The sequence below is a fragment of the Phaseolus vulgaris genome, chromosome 5 (assembly GCF_000499845.2).
Source record: "Phaseolus vulgaris cultivar G19833 chromosome 5, P. vulgaris v2.0, whole genome shotgun sequence".
Lineage (NCBI taxonomy): Eukaryota > Viridiplantae > Streptophyta > Magnoliopsida > Fabales > Fabaceae > Phaseolus > Phaseolus vulgaris.
Window position 1 is genome coordinate 34668831 of NC_023755.2, and position 19969 is coordinate 34688799.

Consider the following 19969-nt stretch of genomic DNA (forward strand, 5'->3'; position numbering starts at 1 on the left):
TGACTTCTGATAAGTGTCTAATTTCAGTAATATTTCATATTAAAATATAGGCACTTATGAAGATTTATTGCTAATTTACATATAAAATAATCCCTAATTTATGAATTTATACCTTTTTACATTTTGTATGATCTTTATTTGAATAAGAGTATTTTATTTCCAAATTTGGTGTTAATTGCATATTTCTAAGGAAGATTGAAGATTTGGATTAAAGATGAATGATTTGAGCTAAAAAGATAAAGATAGAAGGTCCTAGAATGGAAAAAGATGCAAAGAAAGATTGGGCCTTTTTTATGTTTTATCATTTAGCTCATTAGCGCGACACAATAAACAACCTAACCCTAGAAAACTAGGATAAATAGAGGGCTAAAGGCTCAACCTTAGGGTGCCAGATTGAGAGGAAAACACCATAGAGTGAATTGTAACCCAATTGGAAGAATGGAAGGTGCTAGAAGTATGCGTGGCTAATTCTACCCTTTGGGATTGGGAGTAATCTGCTCAAACTCTTATTATGTATTGAGGTGATATCTTATATATTAATATTCAGTTCTTGATTGATTATTGGTATTGTTGTTTTACTTTTAATTTTCTGTGACAAATTGAGAATCTTAAATCTGACCGGGAGGTATTTTTAGGGTTCGGACCTAAACAACAATACTTAACATATTTGAGTGCTAGGAATAGACTTGAAATGTTAATTGCTATTAAATGTCCGAGCTTCGTTCTAAGTTGTTCTCATAATTATGCGAGGGATCAATAGTTAGGGACATTCTTAAGGATTTTATATGCGAGGAATCGATATAAATGATTTTTATAGGGGCATCAATTTCAATCAAAGAACTTAATATAGACATGCTAATCAAAATAATTGGGAGTGAGAGAGATGAAACTAATCCTTATTTTTCCAATTAAAACAACTAATTCTTTGTCTGTTTTCTTATTGATCAGTGTCAACACAATTAATTCAAAACTTTTTAATTGTTCTGTTTTTATATTTAGCGATTATTGTACTCGATAATTCACTGTTCCTTGTGGGATCGATATCCGTCCTTAGAGACAATTATTACTTTGTGGTGCCCTTGCCGTAAATAGTCATCAAGTTTTTGGCGCCGTTGCCGGGGAACAGGTTTGATTTGTAGAGTATAATTTCCTAAATATTGTGAATATACTAACTATTTTTTTTATGTGAATAATTTTTTTAGTTTTTATTTTTTTTAGATTTGAATATTTTTGTAAAGATTTTGTTTTTTTTATGTGAATAAGTTTGTTTTTTTTGTTCTCAAAATCGTATATTTTTTTATTTTTTTATTTTTGTAAAGATTTTGTTTTTTTTTCTAGTTTTGAATATCTAAAAAGTTTTTTTTTAATGTGAATATGTTTGTTTTTTTTGTAAAACTGTTATTTTTATGTTAATATTTTTTCTTTGAAGTTTTTTTTTATTTGTTTACTTCATTTCTTTTATTTTGATTTTGTTTTGTTATATTTTATTTTATTCTTTACTTTTTTGTTTTTATATTGTTTACGTAGTTTTTTTACTGTAATTATTTTATTTTATTTTTGTTTTTATTCTTATTTTGATTTTGTTTTGATTTGGATTTTGTTTTATCATGTTTTATTTTTACGTTTAGCTTACGTTACGTTGTTTATTTAGAGTTTAGGTAGTTTTTATTTATTTATTATTTATTACTATTAGTTTCTGTTTTATTTTTGTTTATTTTTTATTTTATTTATTTTTATTAATAGTTATTTATTTATTTATTTATTTTATTTTATTTTTATTTGTAGTTTTATTATTTTCTTTGATTTCATTATTAGTTTTTATTTTACGCAAGTTTTTTTTCTATCTATATATTCTCTTTTAGTTTTCTAGTTAGTTAGTTATTTTTTTTTATTTTGTATTTTTTTAGTTTATATATATTATTCTTGTTTTTATTTATTTTATTTTTCTCTTTGTTAAAAATTATAGTTTTATTATTTTATTTAGTTTTTAGTTTTTATTTAAGTACGTTTTTGTTTCTTTTATTGTAATTTTTTGTTCTGTTTTTCATTTACTATTTATTTCTCTTTCTTTTTTTACTTTAAATTTTTTGTTTTTCTTTATTTATTTATTTTTTTTTAAAAAAAATATTTCCTTGTTATACTAATCTTTGCTTGAGTTGTCTTATGATATTAAGAAAACAAGTTTTTATAGATTGAACAATTGAGAAGACAACCTGGAAGAATAGAAGTTAAAAATAAAGAAAAGAGAAGCAAGGAGAAGTTTTTGAAAAGATTGCGAGATGATGATGAGTGTACCTATCACCAGTTGAGAGAGAACATATGGTTTTAATAATGAAGTGGCTAGGAAATTCTGTCTAGCCAATCACTCCTATCAAATAAGCCCAACTGGTAAACCATGGAGAATTTCAAGGGAAACCCAACCTATGTCATTTATTTTGACCTGGGGACATGTTCTATTATTTAGGGGGGCAGATCCAGCAAATGAAGCAGTAGATAAAGATTTTAACAAAAAACTGAATGACTTCTTAAGAAAAGAGGATTGAGCAAAAATATGGTTTTATCTTTCTAATTCTCTTTTCTTTTCAGTTATTTGAATATTGTCTTATTTTATTTATTTTATTTTTCGGTTATTTTGTTTTCTGTTTATTTGTTTAGTTTGTTTTTATTGCTTATTTTGAATAAATTTCCTGTTTTGTTAGTTTTATTTCTTGAATAAATTTCCGTTTTAATTTGTTTGTTTTCTAGTTTATTCTTTCAAATAAAAAAAGAACTAGAATATTAATTTTGAATTGTGGAAAAAAGAATTTGTGTTTAAATATTAAATAGTGAGATGAATTAGACACAGGTTAGAAAAGAAAATATGATTGAATCCCTATTCAAATGTAGTTAAAATTATGATACATGAAAATTTAACAAGATGATTTATTAGGACAGATAATGACAAGACAAAAAGGAATGAGACCATTTAAACCAAGTGAGTGTGTGAACCTTAAACAGTTTTGAGAGTTTTACGGATGAATTGACAGTTGTGGTTGCTTAATTTTTATTTTTGTTACATCATAAAAGAGCATGAAGATGATTGAGGCATTTGTTGTGTTAATTAGGAGCCTAGGGCCAAATAACCAACCTGTATATTGTTAGAATTTCATTTTTTTTATATATATATCCTCTTTGGGCCAATAATTTTTTGTTAATATTGCACCTTAACCTTTATTGATATAATTTCCTACCCTTTAGCATGTTTAAGGAAGGAGAACATAGATGCAATACATATAGAAAAGGGAATGGTTGGTTCTTATTGTGAAAGTTCAAAAAGTTGTGAATAGGAAGAATTTTTTCCTATTACTGAAAAAAAAGAAAAAAAAGAAAGAAAGAGAAACAAAAGAAGAAAAATAAATAGAAAAGAAAGAAAAAAAATCATGAAAATCATGAAAAGACAGAAAGAAAATGAGGAAAAAGGTGACATCGAAAGAAAGTGGTAATTAGATAACATATATGTTCTCTATAATTGAATTGTAGGTATGTTCTTCTTCTTTAAGATGTGCATTTTGTTATCTAAGAAAAACCAATATTTTTTGGAAGCCCAGCCTCATTACAACCCTGGAAAAAACCTCAAGATTCATGTTTCTAATATGTTTGTGATTTGAAGATGAAATGAAAAACAACCATGATTTGTTATGATTCAGTGAAAATAGAGAGAAACACTTACCTGTGAGGCATATGAGAAGATATTCCTTGATGAATTGTCATTTGTTTGTTTTGATTTGATCCTGGAAATTGATTGTGTCTATAATTTTCTATATTTGAATTTGGAAGCATCATAAGTTTCTAATTTGATCTGTTGTTTAGTGAATTAAGTTGTTTGATATTTAAATTCAAATATATTCATTTACTTTGCTTGAGGACAAGCAAGATTCTAAGTTGGGGAGAGTGATAAGTGTCTAATTTCAGTAATATTTCATATTAAAATATAGGCACTTATGAGGATTTATTGCTAATTTACATATAAAATAATCCCTAATTTATGAATTTATACCTTTTTACATTTTTTTATGATATTTATTTGAATAAGAGTATTTTATTCCCAAATTTGGTGTTAATTGCAGATTTCTAAGGAAGATTGGAGATTTGGATTAAAGATGAATGATTTGAGCTAAAAAGATAAAGATAGAAGGTCCCAGAATGGAAAAAGATGCAAAGAAAGATTGGGCCATTTTTATGTTTTATCATTTAGTCCATTAGCGCGACACAATAAACAACCTAACCCTAGAAAACTAGGATAAATAGAGGGCTAGAGGCTCAACCTTAGGGTGCCAAATTGAGAGGAAAACACCATAGAATGAATTGTAACCCAATTGGGAGAATGGAAGGTGCTAGAAGTATGTGTGGCTAATTCTACCCTTTGGGATTGGGAGTAATCTGCTCAAACTCTTATGTATTGAGGTGATATCTTATATATTAATATTCAGTTCTTGATTGATTATTGGTATTGTTGTTTTACTTTTAATTTTCCGTGACAAATTGAGAATCTTAAATCTGACTGGGAGGTATTTTTAGGGTTTGGACCTAAACAACAATACTTAACATATTTGAGTGCTAGGAATAGACTTGAAATGTTAATTGCTATTAAACGTCTGAGCTTCGTTCTAAGTTGTTCTTATAATTATGCGAGGGATCGATAGTTAGGGGACATTCTTAAGGATTTTATATGCGAGGAATCAATATAAATGATTTTTATACGGGCATCAATTTCAATCAAAGAACTTAATATTGACATGCTAGTCAAAATACTTGAGAGTGAGAGATGAAACTAATCCTTATTTTTCCAATTGAAACAACTAATTCTTTGTCTGTTTTCTTATTGATCAGTGCCAACACAATTAATTCAAAACTTTTTAATTGTTCTGTTTTTATATTTAGCGATTATTGTACTCGATAATTCACTGTTCCTTGTGGGATCGATATCCGTCCTTAGGGACAATTATTACTTTTGACAAACGTGGTGCACTTGCCGTAAATAGTCATCAAGTTTTTGTTAATGAAAATACTCTTATCAATTTTTCCTCTCTCATCGTTATGAGATAAGAGGAAATTGCTAAGTCTCTCATACCACTGTCTAGGAGCTTGTTTGAGGCCCATACAAAGCCTTTTTCAACTTGCAAACGTGATTGGGATGTTGATGATCCTCAAATCCTGGTGGTTGGGAAACATACACCTCCTCATTAATGAATCCATTTAAGAAGGCACTCTTCACATCCATTTGAAATAACTTGAAGCCACTCATGCAGGCAAAGGCAAGCAGCGGACTCACAACTTCCAATCTGGCCACTGGTGTGAAGGTTTCATCATAGTCTATGCCTTCCTCTTGGTTGTAGCCTTTGGCAACCAACCTACCATTATTCCTTGTTATCACTCCAGCTTCATCAAGTTTATTTCTGTATATCCACCTTGTTCCAATGACATTCATGTAGTTAGATTGAGGAACAAGAGTCCAGACTTCATTTTTGGTGAATTGGTTTAACTCATCTTGCATGGCAGCAATCCAACTTTCATCCTTTAGTGCTTCACCTACATATTTTGGTTCAATTTGAGACAAGAATGCCATATGTTTACATAAATTAGATACAGAGGTTCTAGTAGAAACTCCCTTTTGAATATGCCCTATAATATTGTCCACTGAGAGATCCCTGGGAATCCTCCACTCTTTAGGAAGATCACACTGTTGCAAAATTTCAATCGGTTGATTTGCAGATTCAATTGATTGTTTTTCTGGACAGGATTCCAGCTTCTCAATAGAGATGATCTGTTCATCATCTTCTGCAAAATTCTTCCTAGATTCCTGTGCTACATGATTAGACTCATAAAAAATAATGTGAACAAACTCCTCAACAGTCATAAGTCTCTTATTATACACACAATAAGCATGGCTAGTTAATGAATAACCAAGAAAAATACCATTATCAGTTTTTGCATCAAATTTGCCAAGGTTTTCTTTACCATTGTTCAAGATGTAACACTTGCAGCCAAATACCTTAATGTGACAAATGTTGGGTTTTCTCCTATGGAACAGTTCATTTGGAGTTTTCTTTAAAATTGGTCTGATTAAAACTCTATTTATCACATAGCAAGCAGTGCACACAACATCAACCCCAAAATATTTTGGGAAAGAGGACTCACTTAACATGGTTCTAGCAAGCTCCTCTAAAGATCTATATTTCCTTTCCGCAACACCATTCTGTTGGGGAGTTCTAGGAGCAGAAAAATGATGAAAAATCTCATATTTTTCACAAAAAGAACTGAACTTTTCATTTAGAAATTCACCTTCATGGTCACTACAAATGGCACAAATGTTACTGCAACAAACATTTTGCAACCTCTTGGCAAGTTTTTTAAAAGCTAAAAAAAAAACATCAATTTTGGCTTCCAAGAACAATGTCCATGTGAATCTAAAATAGTAATCAACAATAACAAGAGCATAGTAATTACCACCAAGACTTAGAGTTCTTGAAGGACCAAATAAATCAATGTGCAAAAGCTCAAGGGGTTTTGAAGTAGAAACAATATTTTTCAGTTTGAAAGAATGTTTAATTTTTTTTCCCCTTTTGACATGCTTCACATATATGATCTTTTTCAAACTTGAGTTTGGATAAACCTACCACAAGCTCTTTAGAAATCAGTTTATTCAAATGATGCATATGGATGTGTGCAATCCTTCTATGCCATAACCATGAGTCCTCATGTTTGGTTATAAGACATCCAATGGAAGCAGAATTAGAGATATCAAGAAGGTAAACATTGTTGATCCTTTTACCAATAAAAAAAACTTCCTTTCAATTGGGTAGACGTATCCCACAAGAGTTGGTCTTGAAGATTACTTGATAACCTTTGTCACACAACTGACTAATGCTGAGTAGATTATGTTTGAGTCCTTCTACAAGTAGCACATCATCAATCAAGACTGTATTTTTGTCACCAATGGTGCCTCTTCCAATAATCTTTCCTTTGTTGTTGTCTCCATAAGTCACATGCCCTTCTTGCTTCAGGAGAATTTTGATAAACTTTGATTTATCTCCTGACATATGCTTAGAACAACCACTATCCAGATACCACATATGCTGATTTTCCATCAAAACACCCTACAAGAGAAATAATCAAGAAGAGAGATTTGGTCCCCTTTTGAATTTGGGTCCATGGGTATCAATTGGATTAATTGGAACCTTAGAATCCTTAGAAACCTAAGGAACCCATCTTAAAAGGGAACAAAAACCCTTCTTATTTTGCAGAATCTAATACTATGACCCTTTTTCATGTAGTAATGACAAATTTTAACCGGTTGTTTCGATAAAACAACAAGTTGTTTTTCAAAGAAACTTGAGAAAGGTATTGAACACTGTTTGTTCATGCATTTTGGATTAAACCCCAACCCAGCCTTACCAAAAACACAATTTTGAGAAGCAAGAATAGTTTCCAAGTTGGATTGACCTTTGGAAAACTTGTATATAATTTTTAAAAGATAATGAACTTTCTTTTGAAGAGATTTACAGTTTTTACAAAAGCTAGAGTCAACACACTTGCAAGAAGAGTTGTTATAGATCATTTCCAAAGTTTTAAAGTCAACTTTTGAATGAGTTAACTCTTCTTCCAAGTTCTTGAATCTATTTTCCAACAAGTTTTTTTAACCCTTTCAACTGGTTATTCAAAAGAACTAATTTATTAGCTTCCTCATGTATTTCTTTGAAGGCATCAAGAAGTTGGCTATAATTTTTAAAATTAGAAGTGCTTGAGTTGGAACTTACACTGTTTGATTCAGATCCTTCCTTTGCCATCAAACATATATAAGTTTGTCCATCTTCCTTTGATGATAAGCTAGAAGATGAATCATCATTATCTGGCCAAGTGCTCTTCTTTTCAGCCTTCTTGTTTGCCCCTTTCTCCTTGTTTTTATTTGATCCTTCATGAGTAACTTCAAGGATGTCCCACATCTCCTTTGCAAAATTACATTTTAAGACCTTGTAAAACTCATTTGAATTCAATGCAAAAGAAATGATGATTTTGGCACTACAATCATACTGAGCACTTTTTCTTTCACTCTCAGTCCATTGGGACTAAGGTTTTTTAACAAAAACATTATCTTTTTCAATAGTTGGAATGAAAGGACCATTTTCAATAGCATCCCAAATCCATTTATCTAAAGACTCCATAAAGATTTTCATTCTAACCTTCCAAAATTGATAATTCAAACCATAAAATAAAGGTGGTCTGTTAATTGATGCGCCATCTCCAAAGGGTAGTTTTTCAGCCATGAAAACAAATTATAGGATTGAAAAACTTGAGTAAATTTCAAGAACTTAACTCTTGATGTCAATTGTTAGAATTTCAGGACTAAAACAAAAGGGGGGAGGGGGTTGAATTGTTTGCGCAAGATTTTCGCAAACTTTGAAGGTCTAATGAAAGTCACAAGCAGAATCAAAGATATAAAACTAGTTCAGCCAAAATCAAATTTGTTTTAACTTGATTCCATAAAATCAATCAGTTTCTTCGATTCAACCAATTATTTTTATCAGCAGTGTATAAAAACAAAGATTAAACAGATTTAAATGACATAAGGGGAAGAGAAATCAACACAATAGGTTTATATTGGTTCACTCTTAACAAAGAGTTACATCCAGTCCCCAGAAACACCTGAGAATTTCACTAACAATCAAACTCTTTTGATTTACAACACACACAACAAAGAGATGTTCTTGAACCCTTCAAGAACACAACATTCTCTTTGCAAACACAACACAGATCAGAAAACCCTCTTGATTTGTACCACACAACCTTATAGAAGTACAAAGATTAAAAAAAGGGAAAGAGTACAGAGATTCAAAGTTCCTTCTTTCCCACCTGTAGTTAGGTGGGAAAATAATGTATTTTCTCTATAATAAAATAAAAACAAGTGAAAAGTAGAAATTTATTTACAATTACTAACTAATATAACATCATTAATTACTCATATAATTAATTACTAACTTCATAGGAGACCAATATTATATGCATGTTGAAATTTTTAATAAATTAAATAAATCACCTCTCAAATGGATACATCCACCAATATAAGAAGACTTAGTTTGATAAAAATATTACCTGGAAATTAGGAAATGAAAAAGGGTTTAAATTTTGGTAAGATAAATGAAATGGAAAGTGTACATTTGTCGAAAGATACCCTAGGTTGTTTAACAACACTTGAAATAGATATAAGGGCTTGGGTGAGTAATAGATGGGAATGAAGATTGGGATGGAAGAAAGAAGGGTTCAAATAGGAATTGTCACATGTCAACAACTTAATGCAAGAGTTAACAATGATCAAACCAACACAAAAAATATATGGATTCATGGAATTGGAAAAGAGACCACCAAAATGTTAACTATACAGTCAAATATGAATAAGAAATCTTGAATAGAAACAATAGTGGGGAAAATAGTGAAATAATTAAAATGATTTGGAAAGTTAAAGTTATAATAAGTGAAGTCCATTTTGTATAGAGAATGAGATTGAAAAGTATGACATAGATAAGCTAATGCAGGTATCAATATCTCCCAAAGTATGTTATAGGTTGTTTTTGTGGTTTACATGCAGTGTTACAAGTACATCGGTTGATTTATAACAAGTCTCTCTTTTGTGAAATGGAGTTGCTTATCATGTGCGAGGAGATTATCGAAGTTATTATATCATGATCAAGTACCCAGTTAAAAGGTATGAAGGTTATAAGATACTCGCGTAACAAACTAAAATATTGTGTCCCTTCAGTGCCTATTCAGGAGTTTTGTCGCCACCAACATTGTCCACAACAGCTAGTGATGATATATTCATCATCTCCTCAGTGTTGGGCATGTGAGGCCAATCGGTGCAAGTGTAACTAGGTTGAGCACAATGAGGGAAGTACAATTGTTTTCTTATGTTGGTGATGATGTTGATAACATTTTTTGTACATGCTCAAACACTTATAGAAGAATCTAAGCATGAGTATATCATTAAATGTTTAAAGATATTGTATTGAGTGCTTAAGGGACAATTCATTCAGGAATATAAGGGAGGTATTTTGTTAGGCATAACAGAGTTTGGAGAGATTCTACTCCTTATCAATTTTTTTTTTCTTTTTTATGTATAGTTATTTTCAATTTTTGTAAAGTGGTTAGAGGATAGAAAAAAAAATGTCTTTATAATTCTTAATAGAATCTCATATTTTTTTCTTATTATTAAAAAAACATACAGGCTTGTAATATGAGTCAACATGAAAGAACTTGGAACTTATTATTATAATAATGACTTATAACATGAATCATCGTGAAAGAACTTGGAATGGGTAACATTACAATTAGGGTGACAAATGAATTTGTCTTTTTGGGTATTGTTCAAACTCGCTTTGATTTTGAGAAGAATTCCACATTGATTGGGTATGGATAATACCCAATTTTTTACATTAGGTATAGGGACATAGATAAATATATACATATTTACCTCATTTTCGTCTCATACTCATTTCAATGTGTATTGTGGTCTTCATACTAATTCCCATTTTAAATTATGAAAACATCTCTAATTTATTAAGTACCTTACAAATCTTATATTAACTTTTTTTATCCTTAATTTGATGCTTAATTTCGTAACTTATATCTAAATCCTACATTTGACATTTTTACTTCTTTTTAATAATAATTTAATATTTATCCAAATGTTATTTTATACTATTTGATATTTCTACGATTGTTATTTTTCTCTTAATATTTAACATTGAAAACAATGTATATATATTTTATTGTAAATAATTTATAATATCATATTTTTTTATTGTGATTTTTATTTTTTATAAAAATTATATAATTATTATTTAAAATAGTAAAAAAATAAATACAAATATAGTCATTTTTATGAAATGTGAATGAGAAAAAATATTATCATTAAATATGACAATTACATTTTTTACTTTAAAAATATAGATATAAGATATTCATATTTATCAAAATTAAAGATGTAAGATAGACAGATGACACATTATCCACTTACCAAAGCAGTAGTGGAACATTAATTATCAAATAAATATGATTTGACACCACTATTACAAAATTACATTCCCTACATTTGCTTTTGTTAATAAAATATTATATTTTAATATTATAATAATTTTTTTGAGATGTAAGTTGAAAGTAGAAATGAGGGAAGAGGGTGAAAGTATTACTACTCTTAATTGTCGTCCTGTTCTTCTATTTAAAACCACCATTCAAAATTCATATATCAAATGGATGGATCTGGTTCCAATAAGGGTCTGATGGATATTTTTCTCAATTTCTCAGCATCATTTTTTTCTGGGCAATGCACATTACTTAAATTGACTGTCAATTTGTATTGAATGTGATCCAAATTTTAATTTCATTTAACTTTTTATTATGTAACACATAATAAAAGAGATTTTATAAGACCTTCTTGATAACATAGAGTTGAAATTTCCTTCTACTGCTTTCAAAAAAAAAAATTCTAAACCCAAACATGGTAGCTGTTCAAATTATTAAAAGCCACTTTAATTTCTCAATTTTTTAAAATATTTTTTCATTGTTTTTAAATAATGATTTTGAATAATTAAAAAGATTTTTAAACAGTAAATTTGAGTGACTACTAGCTGTTTTTTTATTTTTTAAAAATTTCTAAGATTAAAATATATCTTTTAATAAATTCCGATTACCAGAATTAAATTGAGCACAACTTATAAAAAATAAACATAATTACACATTTTAATTATATCATAACTTCCACTTATTTCTTAAATGTTTTATCCATTTATGTAGATGAAAAAGAAATAACAGTAAATATATTTTAAAGTTATAGACTCAAAAGGATATTCTTTAACTATACTATTCTTAAGTTAAAAGAAATATTGAGAATGTCTAAAAAATAAGCAACTAAAAGGAAATTATGTGCACCATGCATCTATGTTCATTCCTGCACATTTTAACTGTGAGGAAGCTAAAGTGATGTCAACTGCCAAATGAAGATAATTTCAGGATAAAGGTAATGTCATGCAATTGTTGCTCCTTTAGACATACTTTGGTAAAATTAAGGTAGAACATTGAAATCCATTCATAGAATATTTACTTTATTTTTATTGGTTATAAATCTAAACATAAGTTATATAATTTAAATATTTACTTATTGTGAAATTTGATTATAATATAATTTATATAATAAAAACATTAATTATAAATTCTAGTTATATAAAAATAAAGATTTATCCTAAACCAAAATTTAAGCAGAATCTATAACAAATCATATCTGAATTTTGTATGTAGTCCCCAAAATTAACAATAGAATGTTGATTGGGGTAATTTTTTTTTTATCTTTTACAAGTTTTGGGTTCACTCTTGAGAATGACTTCTAAATCTACTGTGGAAGTTAAAACTATAGTTTGAATTGGGATTTGAATTTTTATATTTTTATTTAATGATTACTTATTCAGTTCTTCACCTAACATAATTCAATTTTCAAAATAAACAAGGAGACATTGAAAAAATGAGTGTTCTCGGTCAAAGTTTGTGAATGAGTTTTCCTTTTGTCTTTCAAGGATGAAAACAACATCACATCTTTGGAAAACGGTTTTGTGTTTTTAATTCTTGCTCCTTACATTCAAACTTGATTACAATTTTCAACTATATTTTCTTGGTATTATATGCAGTAAAGCTTATGTATTTAGAAGGGTTATATACATACATACATACACTTTTATACACAAGATATTATATTAATTCTCTTTGTTTATCTCTTTCTTCCTCACATTACTACAAATTATTCTCTCTTTTCCCTTTTCTAACTTGATTTTAGATTGCAGAGAGTACTGATACTTTGAGATTCATTGTCAAACAATAAGAGCAATGATATGGTAACATCTTGCTCCATTATACAACTCCTTATTAATGATATAAAAAAGAATATTTTTTCATGTAAAATTTGAAATTTTAAGCATAAAAAAAAGTTATATAGTGGAACAAAGTTGTTATTCTATCATTTTTCAAACAGTAAATACACACTTACCCATTCAATAAATTACTATTTTAATAATTATATTTATTTTAATTTAAAATACTATTATATTATTATAAGAGGTTATTAAATGAAAGTTTTTAGTGTTGAGAGTGTGAAACCATTTTTTCCTTCACATTGGGATGTGCAACAACAATTTAGAACATCCTCCCCAGGTGTTAAATAGCATTTGGTGTTCATAAATATTTTTTTCTATATGCATTCATCAATTCATTTGGAGGAATTAAACCTAAGAAAAGCAAAGAAAAAGAGTGAAAGGGAGACAGAGAGACAGAGAAAAACAAACAGATGAATGATACTTGCATAGTAAAGAATATCTGTTCTCATAACCAATCTTCCACACGCTTCAGTGCAATCTCTTAGATTCATAGCTTGTAGGTCCCTGATTACATTCATCATAACTCAAACAATATAATTGAGTGAAAAAGGACATGTTATTGCATTTCTAATATGGAGAGAGAAAACGCAAGACACTCTCATGTAAAACACAAGGAAAATCAGAAACAAAAAGAGAACAGTGACAAGGATATAATATACACTTCTGGTATAAAGAAAAACACCAAACATGTCAGGTTGGTCCAGTTGAATAATGATAGTATTTATATCGCAAGGACAACACGAGTTTGAATTTCATTGCAGAAGAAAATACCTAGTTAGTTAATAACGTGTAAATACATCTATAAGTGATTTTGATTTTGGAATACAAATTCTGGCCAAGAAAAGGTGAGAGATTTTATTTCAAACAAAGAAGAAAAAGGCAAAACAAGAACTATATATATATATACCTCCAAACTTTTGACGAGAAGAGAAGGGTTGTTTAGGGGTTTTGGGAGCAGTGGCACGTGATATTGGCACGGCTCAATCGAAAAGCAGTGCCTGAGACATTTTGAGCATTGCTTTCTCATTGAACCGGACCAATATCCCGTTAAACCGGTCCATTCTTCCCCTCCTCGCTGGCTATGCACCCCATCTGGCGTAAGATCATGTGAGAGAAAGAGAGAGACATGCATGTATAACCAACAGAAATATACGTATGAAAACAAAAGACAAAGACAAAATCTTGAGACTGTGAAACGATGTAAAAAGCAAAAGAAAAAGGACCCTTCATGTGATATTTGGTGGGGTGTGTAACCATTGAAGTATAAAACCCTTGAGTTAAATGAAAAGAAGAAGGAGAAGAGGGTGAGGGAGGAAGTGAAAGTGATATGAAAGATGAAGATATATTGAGGTTGAAAAGCAAAAGAGAGACAAGAGAGAAGGATATGGTATGTTGAAGTAGTATTAAAGAAGGAAGAGGGGAAGATGAGGGGAGAGAGCGGGAAATGGAGATGGCTGGTAGTGGTAACATTGAAGAAGTTGCATTAAATTTGCAACAACCCTTCAACTGAGGAAGTTGGAATATTAATTTAAGGAGGTACAGGAATGGTGATAAAGGTGCAGAGGAGACAAATCTGTGGCTTTTAATGTGAGCATTTATGGATTATGGGGCAGAGGGAGAGGGATGTTTGGTTCTGTTCAATCTGCATTAATGCATCTGTATGTATGCATCAAACAGTAAAAAATAAGCTTTGCCTTTTGCTTTTGGCTTCTCCTAGTGCCATTCATATTCATCACTGTTCACACTCAATCTCTCATAAGGCACTTCCTAGGTTCAGAGATTCCTTGTCCATCTCATGCAATACGTATATGCAACTCATGTATTTGTATTCAACTATCTCCCAGGATACCCTAAAATTGGTGGCCGAGATATACTAAAATATATTTCAAAATCCTATTCAGTAACTAATTAAGACACCTTATTAATATATACAAGAATCAACTCATTTATATGTATTCGGGTCATCAGTATAAAACTTTGTTTGATTGTGCATATAGACTTGAACATACAAACAGTTTTAATAAAAATCAAGAACTCTTTGTAACAAAGAATAGACCTAGCTGTGAGAGAGAAGAATTTGCCTGTACATAAAAGAACATCTATGAATATGATTTTCTTTTTCAAATGCACACTATTAGGTTAGGTGCTTCTTCAAGTTCTTATCTCCAAATATGAAGAAGATGTTTTGCTTAACATGTGAGAAGTCAGGGTGCATCATAATTATTACTAATAACTTATCAACACTTGTCGTGCTTTCGACTTTATTGCTTGCAGTAAAGTCTTGAACAAAAGTGTACATAGAATAAGGTAAATCAATCCTTACAAGTGCCTTAGGTTACTGAATTAAAAATTGTTTTTTTTTCTTTTTCTATGGATGTAATGCAAGATTTCTTATGAATCAAAATTTTAAGCTACTTAGATAATGCTACAAAAATAATATAAATATATTAAAGACGTGGTTCATTTTTTTTCCTTAATTACAAAAGGTTTAAATTCGGGTCATTAAAACAGTCCATTCATTTAACCTTTCAGCTTATGATGGTATTCATTTTATTGGGTTTCCCTGTCTTGGGTAGCCAAAAATGGGCTTGCAACGACAGATGCCCTTAACCAACATTTTTTTATTTAGGTTAAAAAATGAAAAACCCTGTGAAAAAAATTGTGTTCATGTTTTATTTTAAAACGAAAATTAAACTACATTTAAGACTCAATAATTTAATTTAATATATATATATATATATGCGTATTTCTCTAAAACATTTTTTATCAGTATTTTTGTACTATTAACATTGAAGATAGATGTTTATATTAAATAACTAAAATTTATAATATTTTTTAAAATTATTCTTGAATAATGATGATTTTAGGAGATTTATCGGATAATATTTTTTAGAGATTTCTCTTAAATTTTTATCTATTAATTTTTTAAAATTTATTTCTCTAAATGATCCTTTAATATTTTTTAAAAAACCAAATTATGAATAAATAAAAATAACAATGTATCACAGTATAAATCTTTGTTCCTAAATTTAAATATATATATTTAATATTAAAATATTTTTATGAATTTAAATTATTTATTTATCAAAACCAAATATTTATGTTATGTATACGGAAATATTAATTATAACTTAAATCAATGATGAATATGATATATGATATGTGAAAAATCTTTTAGGAGAGTTCAAGAAGTTTTCATCTTCATAAAACTTAATAAGAGAGGACAAAATATTTGGTATGGCGAGATTCATAGGTGTCCAAAATCAGTGATGCTGGAGAGACAACTGAGTATAATATGAATAGGCAATATAAAGATTCGAGACCCCAAAACAAGAATTAACTCATAAAGGTAGGAAGGAACAAAATTACTGATGAAGGAGGACGAGAAAGAATGGCTCAAGAGAAACTTTATTAGGAGAACCCACAACAATAGAAACATGGAGATAGTGAGAGAAAGTTTCATTATGGTAGATTGAGATTTGTTAAAGTATGATACCTCAGAGATAATATGATGTTGCTCACACAACAGAATGTGAGATCAACGTAAGTAACATCATCGTCGTCGAGGAGAATAATGAGTGGTTTGAAACCATATTCGAATCCATCACTTCATGGTCCAAACATCCTAATGGAATTGTCATGAATTAGATGCAAGGTATGCCATTATCTTAGTGGGGACATACTGCTTTAAGAAAGTTATAATAACAATGGAAACCTAGTATATCTATAGATAAAACAACCGAGGAGTGGGAAAAGCTAGAATACACGAAACTGTGTATATGTATGTATGACAATCAGTTCGGACACAAAGATCATCTAGAAGATGAAAATCAACGAAAAAATATACGAAGTAACCATAGAAGAAGAAATGTCACTAATGAAAACTATGAAATGCAAATGCAAAACATGGGGAGGATGAACATAGATGACTCATCACCCAATGTGTCAACAAACAAAGTTCGAGGATTTAAGGTGTTCGTATCCCTACAAATTTGAATTACAAAGCCAAATTGGAGCAAAAGGAGGAAGGAACGTGAAGTCACTGGTGGATGGAGTTATTTGCAAAGATACACCTCAGAGCAAAATAATGAAAAAGACGTTCTTTCTCTAATGTTTTTACTATTAAGGCGATTATAAGGTGTTATGAATTTGTTTTTGATTTAAAAATTAACTTCCACAAATCAAAGTTAGCAGGTACTAATGTTGATAGGTACTCCCTTGATACCTATGCTAAAACTTTGAATTGCAATACTATGACGATCACTTTTAAATATTTGGGGTTAGAAGTGAGAGGCAATCCAAAGAAGAAACAGTTTTGGGAGCTAGTTATTAACAAAATTAATGTTAGACCTAGCACCTGGAAGGGAAGATTTTTATCTATGGCAGGAAGAATAACTCTAACCTTAAGTCATTGTATCCTAGACTTTACTCCCTTTCTATGGACCAAGGCAAGACGGTGGGTGAGGTAGGTATTTGGGAGGATTCTGGTTGGCAATGACGGCTAAATTGGAGGAGGGATAGGTTTGAATGAGAATCGGTTTTGGAGGAAGATTTGTTTACGCACATAAACAGGGGCGACATGAACAAGGAATCCAAGGATCATCTTATTTGGCGAGGGGATACCATAGGGGTCTTCTTTGTGAAATCAGTTTATGTTCGCTTGGCTAATCAAATCAATTGTCCAACAGATGGAGCTTTTTTCAGCCTATGGCAAGCAAAAGCAATGCCTAGAGCCCTAATCACTAGGTGGAGAATCTTACTAGACATAATTCTAATTAGTATTAACCTTTTCAGGAGAAGGGTGACAATAAATTCTACTATATGTGCACTTTGTAGGGAGTTAGAAGAATCCACCCAACATCTTTTCTTGGATTGTGTCGTTGCACAACGAGTTTAGTTTATGTGTTTTAGGTGGTTAGGCGTTCTGTTTGTCCAACATAAGGAATTGAAGTGTCACTTTGAGAACTTTTATCTTATACATATGTCACTTAAGCATAATCGGGTGTGGAAGGGAATGTGGGTGGCAATTGTACGTTGTATTTGGGAGAAGAGGAATAGAGTTGTCTTTAAGCAAGAGGTTCCAGATGCAGAAGAAATATTCTAATCGGCTCAACTCCTTGCATGGTTGTGGTTGAAATACAGGATGCGTTCCTTTTCGTATGCATTTTCGGATTGGCATCTGAATCCAAACCAATGCATCCAATGTATACGCTGAAAAATGAGGTATTAATGGGTGCAGGAAGCAGGGCTAGCAGAAGAAGACACAATGATGATTCATAAAGTATACAACAACAACTACTTCAGCTAGGTGGGGCTCATTTCCTGGTTAGGTGCAGGGGTTGAAGTGGAGAAAGTGTTGTTGTTTCCATGAGAAAAGAGTGTCAAGTTGGTGATGTTTTATGGAGGGGATATTCATGGTTACTCTGGAACCTGACGAAAATGCATTTAAATTGTTAGTAGCTGCTTTTTTGTTATTTTTTCTACAACTTTGAAAACCATGTTAGAGGGGAACTGTGTGCTATAGCCCGGTTTCTAAAACATCAAAAGTTGCAAGGAGAAAGAGCAAAGTATGAAGAAGATGCTCATAAGGTGTTTGTTGAAAGGTTGTCATGAAGCTTGCTCCTGGTAGGAATAAGTTCCTAGAGGTGATAGGAGGTACTGGCGATATCAATGCTCCCATTGAGAAATTTTGTACATCATTTTATCCTATCCTTGAAGAAAATCACAAGTTTATGATTAACTCCCAACCGGGTATTAGAGAGCGAATACGAGAAGCAGAATGAGAAATGACCGAACACCAAGGAGTGAATATGAGAAGGAAGACGAAGGGGGAACGAGGGATCAGAGACAATTGCTTTAGTCAATGACATTACTATCCAAGGAATAAGAATGCACACCACCAAAGGAAGGGAGGATGCAGCTATTGGCCAAAGCCAATTTTGTCAATGCTTTCATGCTTGTTGGTGTTGCTATCAAGGCACCGATGTTCTATGCAGATTGGGTGCAGGGGTTGTCTTAAAGAAGAATTAGCTCTGGAGCAAGTCTAAAGACAACACATATCAGCAGCGATGAAGAGCTCTTTAGTTAATATAGAATTGAAGTTTTTTGCAGGTTGCTCTGTCTTAATATGATGTAGAATTATGCAGTAATGTGGTGGACCAAAGTTGTTTTCCTTTAAGGTTCATGAAGACTTAAACCAGTAGTAAGGAAATCGAATTCTAAACTAGTTAAAAGAAGAGTTTTAATTGTAATGTTGCATGCCCTTGTTCTTTTAGGCTACTTTGAAGTTACTAGCATTCCTACGACACTTGTGACTGCTCTTGAAAGGTTTGAGTATTCTAAGTTTTATGCTGCCAAATCTTTTTAGTCTTTGTGGAATTTACAAGGTAGAACGAAGCTTGATGGTAATTAGAAGGTGTTAATTTGTTCAATGTGAATTTCTGGCCTCCTGTTTGGTGTTTGCAAACTTTCTTTATACACAACCTAGGTCCAGCGGCTGGTGTTTTGTTTTTTGAATGGAAAGGGTTAAGTAACCAATGTTTTTAGGCAAGGCAGCTTTGAAGGATGCAGTTTTATACTGCACTTTTTGGCAGGTTTTATAGCACTTTTGGGCTATAGGTGAAGGGCTTATTATGTGGTTATGTTAGGCATGGTATGCTAGCCTTTACCCAAGTCTATCCTAAACAATTGCCAAGTGCTATTATCTTCTCTTTTACAAGGTTGCAATTTTGGACTTGATGTAGTCTTGGAGTAAAAACAGGGAGTAAAATGTGTGTTGGTGTGGAACATGCCATCTTAAGACCATACTTATGGGCTTGGTTGGTTTGTTGTATTGTAAGCAGAGTAGGTATGCCTTAGTAGCAACTATCTGTTGAAGGTAATTACTTTTGGGTTTTTTGTATATGGGTTGGGACATCCCTTAAGTGTTTCCTTTTTTAATTCATTTAATTTTTTTCTGATAAAAAATGAAAAGACGACATTAGAAACATTTTTAGTGTGTCAAAATTGTCAACCAT

General features: G+C 30.8%; 1 long non-coding RNA gene across 1 annotated transcript; it reads right to left on the reverse strand.

The window, feature by feature from the left end:
• Positions 1-13352: 13352 nt before the first annotated feature.
• On the reverse strand, positions 13353-14381 carry LOC137834513 (uncharacterized). Its single transcript, XR_011084908.1, has 2 exons — positions 13861-14381; positions 13353-13457 (listed from the first exon to the last, which is right to left on the reverse strand). It is a non-coding gene; the product is annotated as an uncharacterized lncRNA (long non-coding RNA).
• Positions 14382-19969: the final 5588 nt, after the last annotated feature.